Consider the following 12514-nt stretch of genomic DNA (forward strand, 5'->3'; position numbering starts at 1 on the left):
GACACAAATTCGAGACCATTTAACAACTCTATGACTTTGGCCAAGCTCCTGAATCCAGTAGCTCTCACATTAATCCACTTGATTCCTCCCCTCCCGGAGGTAACAGGCCACCTCCTCCTGCTGCTGCTCTCTTCCCGAGCCTGAAAGGTTCCAGTTCCTCTAACATTGCTCTAGCTTGTAAGCACTGTCTCCATCTCTGTTCCCACTTACTCCACTCTTCTCAGTGTATAGGTCTGTGTTCCCCCAGCATATTTAAGATGAGGGAAAAGAAAATATTCCCCCCATCTCAAACAACAAACTATCCCAGACAGAAACTACATAAAATTTCTGTTAAAAGAGCATGAATCTTTTTATTTGGGCTACTTTCATTAAGATATCTAAAACGACTATGTAAAACCAAAGATCTGAAATCTTTGACTCTCCAAGAATTGGGTTTTAATAATGGGAAAAAAAGCACAACTACAAATTGTTTTAAATCATTCAAAAAGCCTAACAGTTACAGTAAATTGCTCAACTTTTTAAACTATGAATTACTATACAAAGTGTTTAGTTATAATTGATATGGATTTTTCCTTCAAGAAAATTTTTAAATAAAATTTAAAATGCTCACCGTAAAAAATTCAAATACAGAAATATCAATCTTTTTAGCATAAAAGGAATCATATACATAATGCTATTCTTTAATGTTAATTTTTTAACCCAATAATATATCTCCAGCAATGATTTGTTTTTTAACAATCAGATCACTTACACCCAAATGATTTTTTTAAGATGACTTTCTTGGTGGTTCTCAAAGTAGTACCAGCAACATCAGTATCACCTGGAAACTTGTTATAAATGCAAATTCTCAGGTCAGCCCAGAACTAATAAACAGCCCTGCAGGAAATTCCAATGCACTGCTATACAGCAGTGGTTCTCAACCTTGGTTGCATGTTAGATTTTCTATGAAGCTCTTAACACCAATGCCCAGGTCTCAGTTATCTTAGAAGTGCTAGGAATGGAGTTTATGCATTAGCAACTTTTTAAAACTCTACGGGTAACTTTTAACATGTTACCAGGGTTCAGAACCCCTGCAAGTAAAAACTACTGAAGAGGGAGCTCAGGGATGGGAAATTCTCTTTTTCTTTAAAAACAGAAAACTACAGTAGACCTGTCATATTGAAACACGCATGTAAAACACCTCTCTGGCACTACCACACAGTTTCTGGGTATTCTAACACCATCTTGCTATTTCTTTTCAACTTCACCTAATCTATGATGTACTAACTTCACATGCTGGCAGCCCCCTGTTTGTTAAAGCACAGGCTATTTCTGACAGATCAGATTGCTATCATTGCTAAGGGATCATTTCAAGCAACTTTTTATGCCAGAACTCAAAAAAATCACGTCAAAATCATGTTTCCAAATTCCAAATCCTTTGGCAGTCAAATCTATCTAGAATTTACTTTCACTCTGGTTGCCACAAATATTAAGAAACAAGTAACACAAATCCTAAAAACCTCTCAACTATGTGACATCAAATGAACTTCTTAGATTCAAAGTTCAGTAGGCCCTGTTCAATTAAAACCACTAAATAAGAAGGAAGGAATAGCACCTGCAATTATTTTAGCTATAGTTTCTTCTTCTGATAAGCACCATATTGACATACGGAGCATCAGAAAAGACCATCCATTAATCCTCCAGCTAATGGTGGCACTTATGACTATTTAAGAAGAAAATCCAACAAGTTGCCACGCCACAAAGTTTCCATGTGATCATAAGGCAATAAAGTGCTTTTCAATATTCTTCCCTTATATGTCATCCCTTCCTCCCTACCCACCCCTCACCCCAAAAAACTGCTAAGGCTCTATCTCCTTTTTAAAACATACAGTTTTATCCAAATTAAATCAGGTCAACAGAAATAAGAGATAGTAATTTTAAAGTGGGCATAGATATGATGAACATATGGCAAATAACTCTATTATCACTTACTGCTGCTCCACTCAATTGAGGGAACCACGACAGCTTTGTTCATGATGCTGAAGGCCTGTTTTGCTAGCTATTGGATTCAGCAGACTATTTAGTATCTCAGACTTCAACTCTAAAAATGAGATTAAGTAGAATACAGTAGGATAGGGATTATCCAGATTAATTACTGATTTAGACATATGGATAATCAATTTTTCCAGATAATTATGTCACATCCAAGTGGCAATACTGTAAGAAATAATATACAATATTGACTCAAAGAAGCTGAAAACCTTCAGAGGACAGAAGCACAAAATGAGAACACTGAACCTTCCTGTTGATTAGAATTTGATTACTGATATTATTTCAACTAAGTACAACTAACCTAAAATTGTAATTGCCAAAATTTTGTTTTAATACTCTAATCATAATGAAGCAAAGAGCTAAATTCTCCCTTATGAATCATCTTATTATATGAATGCATATATAAAATAATATATAAAGCATTATGCGTAAGTAGTAGAATGGATGCATTTTTTAATTCAATAAACTTAATTGTGCAACCACCCATACATGAAAGTTTCTCAGTCTTAGCACTATTGACATTTTGGGCAGATAATTTTTTATTGTGGGATGCAGCAATAGATGCTAATCGCATTCCCCCTAGGCATGACAATCAAAAAATGTTTCTAGACAGCCAAGCACAGTGGCTCACACCTGTAATCCCAGCACTTTGGGAGGCTGATGTGGGAAGATCACCTGAGGCCAGGACTTTGAGGCCAGCCTGGGAAATAAAGCAAGACCTTGTCTCCATAAAAAAACAAAAATTAGCCAGGTGTGATGGCGCATTCCTGTAGCCCCAGCTACTCGGGAGACTGAGGTGGGAGGATCACTTGAGCCCAGGAGTTCGGGGCTACGGTGGGCTATGATTGTGCCACTACACTCCAGCTTGAGTGACAAAGCAAGACTCTGTCTCAAAAACAAGTCTCCAGACCTTACCAAATGTCCCCTGAAGAACAAAATTGCCCCTAGAAGTAAATGGCAAGTCCTATGGGAGCCACAACACTGACTAAAGCATGGTATTAGTCCTGAGTTGTTCAAAAAAACTATGATTCTACCTTCACCTTTCCTTACACTGAACTAAAAGTAATCTATCAATCATGATCAAAATTTTAAATTTCTTATGGAAATACAGTTATCAAATATTAACATTAGGTGTGCAAGAGTAACACAACACAGTAGAAACTAGAAGATTTAAAATGGAAAACAAATGTAAAATTATTCCTCTGCAAAATAGAAACTCTTATTCCAAAATAAATGGCATTAAGTATAATAATATACATGCTAATTTGGATATGACAGAAAATGGAGTTATTTTTCTACTTAAAATATTATAATTAGAGCATTTAAAATGTTATGAGGCTAAGCATAGTTCACTCTTGATGTATTCATGGATTATTACATTTATAGATTATTCAAGATATTTCTTTTTTCTTCCTCTCACTGCTTGTTAGCCATTCTACTTCTTTCAAGTACATCCAACTGAGAAATTTCAAGGTAAATGAAAGGATCCACAATTTAAACAAGTCAAGTTAATATGTTTAAATTAGAAGGGCTACTGATCAAACAGAAGAGAATGTGGTATGAAGAATACCAAAACAAAACCTGGGTTATGACTTAAAATTTCAATTATCCCTGAACCTACTATTCAAGTCATGAAGACTAAGTTGACTACAACCCTTTATTCATAATAATAGATGAGCTAACCATACAAATCAACCTGGTCACTTGTAAAACTAAGAGTGGCAAACAATAAGCCACACAAGTTTTGAAAAAGTTAAATACAAATGTGGCACATGATCATCATTATTTATATAAACAGTGACTACACAGCATCATCAAAATCATTTAGTATTATGTGGCTACGTCCATATGTCAGAAAAAAATAGCAGTGGAGACGGAAGATGAAATAGTTGAGGAGGAAGCACTGAACTAAAAGTTAAGAATTCCAAATTCACATTCTGGCTCTGTAACAAATCATATAATCTCAGGCAAGAGAATTAACTTCTTTTGGCCAGAGTTTCTTCATCTATAAAATGAGGAGATCAGACTAAGTACTTTCTGGAGTAAATGTTATATCACCCAAGCTATGCATTAGAGCCCTAACCTTAGTATTGCTCAGGACTAGAGGTGGAAACAAACCCTGTAAAGGCAAAAAGCAGTGAAGACGGCAGCTCTCAACTATCAATAATTCTATCCCAAGCTTAAATGGCTCTAAGGCCAATGTCTAATAAAATCTAAGGCTGCAAAAAAGAGGTCTCCTATTTTTATCTCAAAGAGATAAATCACTCTAAATTTTTTTTATTTCAGAGGAAAATAAAATGCTATGTCAAGAAAGAGCCCACAGAAATTTTTAAATCAGAATTTCCTAACTCCTGAGATATCCAATAGATTCTGCTTTCTCCTTAAAAGAGAATAAGGTTGTTTCTAAGGACCAAAATCAATATAAACCAGGCAACCAGGTCACCCTTCGTTGGCCTCTAGTGTCTCTAATGTCTCCTTTACTGTGCAATTTTTTTTCTGCCATAGATGAACCAATTTGTTGTACATTCTTTGGCGCTTTACCATTTCACAATTTGCAAATGGTTTAATTGCAATTTTAAGTAATTCATTTAACATTAATACCTAACAAATACAATACTCATGATTATCATGAGGATAGGTTTCTTAAATTACAGCATAAGCAGCTTGCCAGCTGGGTCTACATCTTCTTAATCTTGTTGTTTCCCTTTCAGTGCCAAATGCACATCTACCATAAATGTAATTATCACACAAACACTTTCCCCAAACCATCTCTTTAAACTCTTAAACTGATTCACTCATGTTGTCACAAATGACAGAATAAACTGGATCATGAAATTTATCATAGTCCCTCTAGCACACTGTCCCAAAGTCAATACTATCCAGTGGAAAAAAGCACAGAGGAAGCACATGAAGTTGGTACCTAATACTTCAGGGCCCCCCCCCACACCCTTTACTAATATTGTCAACAGCACAGCACAGTGCAGTATATGCATCATCTTAACAGAATGGAGTGGGAAGAAATGAATGATAAATGCATGGTTCCACCAGACTAGCACAGAGACAATGATAAAATATTTAACTGGATTCACCTTTCCAAGTATAAATACATCAATCTTAATAGAAATGAGGGGATAAAAAAAATTAGTCTTCTGGTAGGCAAATCAGAAATCAAAAGTTATTTCTAACCTTTAGGTCACCTCAACCTTCTTGCTACATCTCTGAATATAGGACAGCTATGATTTGATTTACATCATAAATTCAATGACAGACACAGATTGCCTTTCCTGTGTGAGGAAACAATGCCTGCAGTTACCATGCATTTTCATGTATGCAGCTGTGAGCCTGGTGCTTTTGGAAGCATAGCATAGCACTTAGTCCATCAAATATGCGCTTTAAAAGCATTTCTCTACCTGCTCTGAATTCTGATTTGAAAGAGCTGGTTAAGAGCTAAAACGGATTTTTTTTTACAAAAATTTAAGATTTTAAGTTAAAATATGCATAATAAAAAATTATGATGAAGATTCCACCATGAATATTACTATTAAAAAAATAAAGAATGAGTCAAAAAGAAAAATTAAACAATAGTTGCAAACTGCTATATATCCTATGGCATAATTTTATGAAAAATGCATGTTTATCCTTTCTACACAAGTTTCTAGAAAAAGACTTGGAGCAAAACTGATTTTAATTTTGATATTTTTGACTGTGTACATTTTTTGAATCTATAATACAGATAGGGAGAAGTATAAGATCCTTTGAAAATATACTACATATTACAACGATTCTGCCCTCAGTCTGAACCTTTCCCAAGATCCCTGTTTTGAGAGCCAGAGTTTTAATGCAAAGGTGTCTGTAAATGTCAGAAGTCTGGAAACTATTTTAGGTACAAGGTAATAGGTAGAGGGAAACATAAAAGTACTTACGGATCCAAAGCCTTTCTTTTATTAAGTTACAGGCCATGATCACAAAAACAAACAAACAACAAACTCTAGAGCTAAATAGGCCAATAAGGCCAAAATTGCAACATTTTTGTGGTCTTAAAGACATTTATCAGCAAATTACAATATCAATTTTTAAATTAAACATCTACATTTAGAAGAACTTATAAAGCATTTTCTAGTGGCTATTGCTAACTGGAAGATTGTACAATGTGTGTAGCTTATTCTTCAGGTCTGACTGTAAATCCCAGGTGCAAGTCCCAGGTGATTAGAACCATAAATTGTGAACAAAGGCTTTCTTGGGTGGGAGAGAGAAAAGAGGAAATGAAAACAGAAGCAAAACATGCAGCTAGACACAAAGAATCGAACTGCAAAGAGACAGATGGCCCTTAGAAAGTATTATTGGCTATGCTTTCTCAATTATTGCCTTAGCTTCTTTTTTATCCTTAACTCTGCTGAGCTTTTTCAGGAGTGGATCTGACACCGATGCTACATTCTTTCCCATCTTCTTTCCTCTGATTTTTCTACAAAGATTTCTACAAGCCCTCTCAAATTTATATGTAAAATTGAATACATACATGTGTGTACATTTTCTAGGAGAAAGTCCAAAACTTATATGCAATTCTTCGAGAAGGTCCTGACCACCTCCCAAAATAGAGTATCAGTAAATCAAACTGAAGTATATGTAAGGTAATTTCTGTAATTTAGCCTTGTTCAACTCCTGCTTTCAAAAAAAAAAAAAAACTATAAAGACCACTTCCCAAAAAAGGTTATATATGATATGTTCTGCCCAGAAATGGTGGCTCAGTGAGTATTTAAGTTTTTGTAACTTCGGCAAAATAAAATATATTAATGTATTCCACTGGTTCTAATCCCTTATGGCAGCTTGACTGTGTAGTACAAATGATTTAATAATGGTGTCATGCTTACTTTATGCTAAGTAAAACCAAAGATCTATACCTCGGGAGATCACTTTAGATAATATATTCAATTATTGAAATAATCAGTCCCCAAAAGCAAAATGCTCACTTTGACAACAAAACCATACGATAATAGCGGATGGTCAATTTTTTTTTTTAAGACTTAGAGGATTCTAAGCAACCTCACTTAGAAATAGTAAATGTAGGGCTGGGCCCAGTGGCTCTGGCTTGTAATCCTAGCACTTTGGGAGGCTAAGGCAGGAAGATCACTTGAGGCCAAGAGTTTAAAACCAGCCTGAGCAACAGAGAGAGACCCCATCTCTACAAAAAATAGAAAAATTAACCGGGCACGGTGGCGTATGCCTGTAGTCTTAGCTACTGGGGAGGCTGAGGCAGGAGGATGGCTTGAGCCTAGGATGTTGAGCTATAATAGCACCACTGTACTCTAGCCCAGGCAACAGAGTAAAACCTTATCTCAAAAGAAAGAAATAGTAAATGTGATAACAAAATTTATGTAGAAATGAAAAACAACTAAACTACTCTCATTAAACAGTACAGTTTATAATGGGTACAAAAATGTAGTTAGATAGAATACAGTATACTTTAAAATAACTAAAAGAGTAGAACTGGGATGTTCCTAACACAAAGAAATGATAAATACCTGAGGTGATGGATACCCCAATTACCCTGATTGGATTAATTCACATTGTATGCCTGTATCAAAACATCACATGTACCCTATTAAAGATATACAACCGTTATGTATCAATAATTAAAAAATAAAATTTTTTAAATAAACACTACAGTTTATTTTTAGCAACTTACAAAAAGTAGTTTACCTTCAGAATATATGTAAGAAGGCAAAAACACTAAAAATGCATTGGTCTTAGTAAGCATCAAAAAAATTCCAGGATAAATAAAATATGGTATATGTATCCAATGGATAAAGAGGTACTGGTATGTGACACGACATGAATGAAACCTTGGAAATATTATGCTAAGTGAGAGAAGCCACAGGGTATGATTCCATTTATATGACATATCCAGAATAGGCAAATCCATAGATACAAATAGTAATGTAATTTCAAAATAAGTTAAGAAAAGCCTTCAATGACTTCCCACTACTCTTTAATAAAACTCAAAGTCTTTGCCAAGGCCTTGCATATTCTAGCCCATGAGCACCTCTCCTGATCCTCCATCCCAGCCTCTCGCCCTTGAGCACTAAGTTCCAGCCACTCTGCCTCCTGTTAGTGCCTCCAGTGTGCCAAGCTCTTTCACATGGCAGCATATAAGCACTTGCTTTTCCTACACCTAACACACTCTTCCTGCACTCTTCATGTGGCTGGCTCCATGTCACCCTTCAAAGTGAATAAGAAGAAACTTCAAAAACAGGTTAATGCTTCGAAAAAGCCAGTCATCAAAATTAAAAACAGGGCTACATTTGATAACCACACCACAAACTGGTCTTTGTGCACTTAACATCAGTATTTATCTTGGACTTTCTCCTCTTTTTCTTTATTTGATGACCCTAAGAGTTGAATGCTTTTGCCCTCAGTGATAAGGAAAAGAATCAATATAAATTACAAAGTATCTTAGCCTTTAGGACACACATCTTTAAGTTCTTAAAATTAACTCTCCATCCAAACACACTACACATACCGCTATACAATTAGACGAACAAATACAGACACAGAGCACGTAACTTTAATCTACTCAGGGTACAGCCATCCATTACTATCGGCCTAATTGCCTACTTCAGAGCACACCATCTGCCAAAATAATATTCCCTTATTTCAGAAAGTACAGCTTGATGTTGATCAGACCAAACCTTTTCACAAATAAGATTCCTTAACACTTGATATTTGTGCATGTCAGCCACTGTCTGGCACATCAGAATGATATACGAATTCTGGAACAAGCAGTTACTGCTCGTGAATTCACAGCTATTTCCTCACTTTAGCTGAGGGAAGAGAGATCTTAAAAAGACTGCCATAATATGAATATGCAGAGAAAAAATTAAAAGCAAAAGCACATGATAAAAATTTCAGGGGGAAAAATGGCATGTTACAAAGCAAATGAGCCTCTAATTAATTTATAAATCATGAAAATTTAGTTATTTTTCCTTGCAACCAAAATACCAGCCAAATATTGATTCTCTGCCCCACTTCCTACATGATCAATATTAGAAAATGTTTAAATAACTTAGATAAATATAAGTGTGTTACAGCTAACCAAAAAGAAAATTCAGAGCAAATAAAAGGGAGAGAAAAAAAAGAAAGTTTGAACTAAAGAATATCTTAGTAGTGTGTTAAAAAAATGTTAATTAGTATAAAAATAGTTCACAGCTAGAAAAGGGCTTCTAAAATTCGTGAAAACTGTTCAGTACCTAAATAAGAGGTCACAAACTTATTGTTCATGGATTGTTTCCTGTGAGCAGATGTGTTTTGTCTGCCTATCCTACATTTTTAAAAAATTTGAATTGGTTGCCAGCATTTAGTTAGTAGATTTCACACAAAAATATTATTTGTATAGAAAGATCTGAAGGTCTGGCAACAATGAAGCCCCACTGCCTCACTGCAGCAATTGGGCAGCAGTTCTCCACCCTACCTGCACACCGGAAATCACATAGGAAGCTTGAAAAAATACCAACGCCTGAGGCTGACCCTCCAGTCATTCTGGGTAGAGCCCAAGCATCTTTAGATTTTAAAGCTCCTCAGAGGCCTCTAATATGCAGCCAGAGCTGAGACTCGTGGGCCTACAGTTTTATACTTGGCATATGCTCTTTAGTTAATCACAGCAGCCAAATGTACTGCACTGTTCTTCCAGCTCCCCTCATCCACAAAGGTACTGGGAGTTGCAGCCTCATTTAAATATCCTCATCTAATCTTGTATAAGCCACAAAGCCAAAAAAAAAAAAAAAACCACAACTGCCTAGGAAGGAGAGTCCAGTTAAACAAAATGAACTTTATTAGCTGTATACACTCTAATTCAATGTTTCTCAAGATTAGTAGACCAACTCGTTCAAATCCCTTGTTAAATTGCAGATTTCCAGCTCATGTTCCAAACATACATATCAAAAACCAAGGATGAGCTCCTTAATGCACAGTAAACTCTAAAAACCAGTGTCAGTTTCTAAAAGGATGTTCAGGATTCTCTTTCCCTCCTGCTCCCACTACCACTCACCATCTGACCATGAGAAACACTAATGTGGAATTATTTCACTGAACAAATAGATGATCTCTGACATTCTCTCTCCTGCATCCACAGTTGGGTTGCTCTCTTTGGACTGCTTTTCCTTTGAAATTGCTCTTTGGTTCTGCTCTTGTCCTCTCTATTGTCCATGACTGACATGGTAATACAAATTTGGTGCTTTGATGTTTAGGAACATACAGCTCTCTTGCCTCCCAAACAGGGAACAGGGAACGAGGCATGATTAAGCCACCCAAGATCCCCTCTAGTCTACCCCAAGGAGGTCCTTCCAACTCACATGTGGTGCCATCAAGCTTCTGAGAGGCTGAAGCAATACTTCTCAAGCGTGATCCACAAATGACCCATATCCATATCACTGAGCAACTGGATAAACAGGCTGATTCCTGAGTCTCACACCATACCTACTGAATGAATGAGAATTTCTGGCAAGAGGGATTGACAAGCTGTACTTTTAACAAGCTCTCCAGGTGGTTCTTATGCAAGAGAAGTTTGAAAACCACTAAGCTTTAGGTACAACAAAAAGAAAACCCTCTCTAGAGCTCCTCCAGGAAATTTCACAGGAGCAGAGGGAAGCCATTGGCTAACATTCCTGGCTCTCACATCCCGCCTCCTGTCTCCACTCCCATACTAGCACAACTTGTGCAATTCAGCACAGACTCATTTAAAATGACCAAGTATTCTGTATTATTGTACTCAAATTAAGCAGCTATGAGAACAAAAATAAATGAGAAATACTTAAACCTCAACTGTATACTAGCAGACTTCTTAATACCATAAAAACACAGATTAGCTTCATACCCAGAAAGCTTACATTTATTTGTCATAGTCCTTCTGCCTTAAATTAATCCTACAGCATAACCAGAGAACACCTCTCAGTGGAGTTCTAAGCTGGTCATATCCTTTTAAAGCTCATCGGTTGCCTCTCCAAGGCTGGATGATATTGCTAACCAACATATAGCAAAGAAGGCTCTAAAACAGCATGACAATTTTATGCTTGACTCAGGTAATCATAGCTCTCTTGAGGGGCATATGCTCTTCAGGCTCACTTCTCCTCTGTTTCTGCCATCCACAATCCCCCTTGGAGGAACTTAAGGCTCTTATACACTCGATTACACTTTACTGATTTATAGTGCCAAACAGCCATTCACATAAGGGCTCTCCATAAACATTACCGGATTATGCCAACTCAAGTGATTGATTCCGGACCTCTTAATGTGCCACCTATCTAAAGACAGACCTTATATATCCAATTCTTTTCAGCTCCTCAAGCTAGGCTCCCTATCTACATCTTGCACCTACTGCATTTTGAAAACAAGACTGCAGTTAGAAGAACCAACCACAGGAGAAAATGAATTACCAACAGGAAAACAGACCAGGCGCGGTGGCTCACACCTGTAATCCTAGCACTCTGGGAGGCCGAGGACTGCAGACTGCTTCAGCTCAGGAGTTTGAACCAGCCTGAGCAAGAGCAAGACCCTGTCTCTACTAAAAATAGAAAAATTAGCCAGGCGTCGCAGCACATGCCTATAGTCCCCAGCTACTTGGGTGCTGAGGCAGGAGGATCACTTGAGCCCAGGAGTTTCAGGTTGCAGTGAGCTGACATGATGCCACTGTACTCTACCTAGGGCGACAGGGCTAGACTCCAAGAAAAAAAAAGGAAAACAGGTTAAACATTACAGACAACTGAAGGTCTAGCAATCATACATAGTGAAGACAATCAGTGTGAAAATGAGAGTAACCCTAATTCTTCTGCATGACAAAAAACTACTTTTTACCATCATCTAAACTGGTGCTTCTTAAACTTAAAATGCCTATAAATTACCTGGAAAATCTTTCTCAAACACAGGCTCTGATTCCAACAGTCTGAGATGGATTCCAAGATTCTGCATTCCTAGCAAGCTCACTGGTACTGCTGATGCTGCAGTAGTAGCTCTGCTACACAGCATGCTGGGACAACAGCAGCATGAGCATCACCTGGGGGCTTATCAGACCAGACTCTTGAGCCCACCCTAGAACTAAGGAAAGAGAATCTCCAGTTCAACAAGGTCACCAGGTGATGAGTATGCACATTAGAGAGCAGCTGACAGCCTATCGTGTACTTACTGTGAATCAGATCACCTGGGACCCTTTTAAAACCACTAGGCCTCACAGCAGAGATTCTGATTCAATTGGTCTGGAGTATTTGTTCCCATGTTTGCTTGTTTTTAAACCCACCCACCCCCTACTCTAATGAGCAGCCAGTGTGAGAACCATTGAGTTAAAAATACCCCACTGGGTAGGAGGAAAATATGCAGTGACCGCTAATGGGTAAGGAATTTCTTTTGGGGATGATAATGATGTTGTAAAATTGATTATGGTGATGGTTGCATAACTCTGTGAATATAATAAAAGCTATTGAATCAAATACTTTAAATG

The 12514-nt window shown here is 37.1% G+C and overlaps 1 protein-coding gene across 4 annotated transcripts in view; it reads right to left on the reverse strand.

Annotated features, from left to right (window-relative positions):
- The window catches only part of FOCAD (focadhesin), a 258289-nt gene that overhangs the window by 198120 nt on the left and 47655 nt on the right, over positions 1 to 12514 (reverse strand). The window contains exon 1 of one of the 4 annotated variants that reach the window (XM_045563770.1): positions 11922 to 12022. The exons of 2 other annotated variants lie outside the window; for them this stretch is intronic. The gene's annotated coding sequence lies outside the window, so the exon portion shown is untranslated. Of the gene's footprint in view, positions 1 to 10376; positions 10478 to 11921; positions 12023 to 12514 lie in introns of those variants that run through there. One more of the 4 variants, XM_045563769.1, reaches the window with a different exon arrangement.

This window comes from Lemur catta, chromosome 10 (genome assembly GCF_020740605.2).
Source record: "Lemur catta isolate mLemCat1 chromosome 10, mLemCat1.pri, whole genome shotgun sequence".
In the NCBI taxonomy this organism is placed as follows: Eukaryota; Metazoa; Chordata; class Mammalia; order Primates; family Lemuridae; genus Lemur; species Lemur catta.